Source organism: Amphiura filiformis, chromosome 14 (assembly GCF_039555335.1).
Source record: "Amphiura filiformis chromosome 14, Afil_fr2py, whole genome shotgun sequence".
NCBI classification, from domain to species: Eukaryota; Metazoa; Echinodermata; class Ophiuroidea; order Amphilepidida; family Amphiuridae; genus Amphiura; species Amphiura filiformis.
In genome coordinates this window covers 48,954,904-48,957,890 of record NC_092641.1, presented here as the reverse complement: position 1 = coordinate 48,957,890, position 2,987 = coordinate 48,954,904, and positions in this window count along the sequence as shown.

The following is a 2,987-nucleotide window of genomic DNA, read 5'->3' as shown; positions in this document are numbered from 1 at the left end:
TCCAGCATAGTCTCTGGGTGATTTTTCGGGTGCGACGACTGCAAGCAAGGGGTGACACTAAATCCTCGGTTGTTTTATTAGCAACGCAAACATATGACAAGTCCCGTCGGTTTGCTAGCTAGAAAATGAGGCCAGTTATCGATTCGTTATGAATAATTCATATTCGACTCCATGTTCAAGTTGGCGAATAACGACGCTGTTAGTTTTGCGAACTTTGTCTGTTCAGTGAGAGTATGGCGCGCCCCCAATACATCAGGGCACACACCACTCGAAAACGATCCGGTTTATGAAATCGCGGACAGGTATTTCCCATCAGGCACGGTGATATGTTTTTCAATGAAAGTCTACTCAATTAATTTGGAAATGACTTTTTGCAATAGTAATGTCGCAATTAGGACTTGCTGTCAATAATACGAAGGAAATGCGTCACAGGTGTAAGATATGAAATAAACTCAACCCAGAAAGTATCGAAACGATTATAGATGGTCAGATATACCGAGAACTGAAATATATAGCAAAAACTTATTTACTGTATATAAAGCGCAGCTTTCTCCTGCGCATTTTGATACCTCTTTTGTTGTTCTACGATATCATTTGGTCAAGGTATGGGCGCTTGAGTGGCTTCAAGTCGAATTTTGAAAGTTGCACATAGCTCCTATTCAAGCCAAAATGCGTTCGTCGTGTACACCCCCCCCCCCGCCCACACAAAATCAAGACAAAGGACACCGATGTGCTCCGTTTACTTAACATTGAACTTTACTTTAATTTACTCCTTCGACTTCCAACTTCAATGCTTGCTACCCTTTACTTATCTCTGACTTATCTCATGAACTCTTTCTGCTGACATCTCAATACTCAATACACCATCACTGTCTATCACTGCCTGGATTCGTCGTCGCATGCTCTGAGCAAGATGTCTTATCTTTTGCTTGGTCAATGTCTCGCCATTTCCTGAGCAGGATGCGCCGAAGGCCTTCTAAGGTGGTGTCAGGTTTGGTTGCCCTGTTAGCTTTCCTCTTAAGAGTGTCCTACAAGTGTTCTAGTGGATTAAGGTCAGGGCTCTTTGCAGCCCAACACCCGACACACATACTCAATAATACGAAGGAAATGCGTCACAGGTGTAAGATATGAAATAAACTCAACCCAGAAAGTATCGAAACGATTATAGATGGTCAGATATACCGAGAACTGAAATATATAGCAAAAACTTATTTACTGTATATAAAGCGCAGCTTTCTCCTGCGCATTTTGATACCTCTTTTGTTGTTCTACGATATCATTTGGTCAAGGTATGGGCGCTTGAGTGGCTTCAAGTCGAATTTTGAAAGTTGCACATAGCTCCTATTCAAGCCAAAATGCGTTCGTCGTGTACCCCCCCCGCCCACACAAAATCAAGACAAAGGACACCGATGTGCTCCGTTTACTTAACATTGAACTTTACTTTAATTTACTCCTTCGACTTCCAACTTCAATGCTTGCTACCCTTTACTTATCTCTGACTTATCTCATGAACTCTTTCTGCTGACATCTCAATACTCAATACACCATCACTGTCTATCACTGCCTGGATTCGTCGTCGCATGCTCTGAGCAAGATGTCTTATCTTTTGCTTGGTCAATGTCTCGCCATTTCCTGAGCAGGATGCGCCGAAGGCCTTCTAAGGTGGTGTCAGGTTTGGTTGCCCTGTTAGCTTTCCTCTTAAGAGTGTCCTACAAGTGTTCTAGTGGATTAAGGTCAGGGCTCTTTGCAGCCCAACACGCGACACACATACTCATTTGAATTTGGCGGACAAAAGCAATGGTCATTTATTGGTCACAGTACAACGCATGTGGCTTGATTAGGAGCTAAGTGCAACTTTCAAAATCCGACTTGAAGCCAATCAAGCGCCCATAACTCGACCAAATGATATCGTAGAGAAACAAAAGAGGTATCAAAATGCGCAGGAGAAAGCTGCGCTCTATATACATTAAATACGTTTATGCTATATATTTTAGTTCCCGATATATCTGACCATCTATAATCGTTTCGATACTTTCTGGGTTGAGTTTACAAGTAGTATTTGAAGTATAGAAAATATTTGCCCGGGGGGTCACTCCCATTAGAGAGATTGCGGAGAGGCGTTCACTGCAAACGCCATACGGGTTACGAATTTCTGCATTTTGCAGTAGAACGTCATAGTCCCGTTCACATCCAAACTAGCCTCCTACACAGCCAGTTTGTGTCGGTCCTAACGCTCGTCGTTCCTAGTATGTTCGTGATAGCCGCATAGAGTCTGAACCAAGACTACGTGTAAACGCAATTGCAATCATGATGGCGCTATGCTGAGACAAATAATTTAAAGGTAATAGGAAGCACCCATTGATTCACCTTGGGTGCATCAAACCAGAGAAGATTATCTTCTTTCATCGAACTACTTTCCTCGGTATTGATATGCAAATACGACTGGCTGTATCTATAATGCTCTAAGCATTCAGTCCAGATTAGCGATATTTGAGTTTTGCGGGCTATTGGAAAATGAGTATAGGTCTATGTTCACACGTGTATGCTATTTGTCTAAATAATCTAAACAGAGTTTGGTGTTGGATGCCTAGGAAGTCTTGGTGTATATTATTCGAATAACAAGAAACAAACTCCATTATCATATAAATAATACCCTGTTTAGGCCTACTTTCTAAAGCAAAATGAAAATAGATAATCTAATATGCCTAGTTACTACCCAGCAAACACAAATATTATAAATGTCGGGTTAAAGGTTATGTGAGGGTCAAGGGCATTAAAAGTTTTAATAACATTAAAAAAAACCTTTGTTCTAAACTTGCTGATAAACGTTCCAACACAATAGACACTTAAATATGTTTGCCAAATGATATTTTACTATAGCATTTCGAATTTTGGCTTGAAATGTTGTTGTATTATTTTTCAGTATAACACGAGTTTTAATGATTTTTATATAAACATACATCGATATGTTATCAAAACGTTTTAAC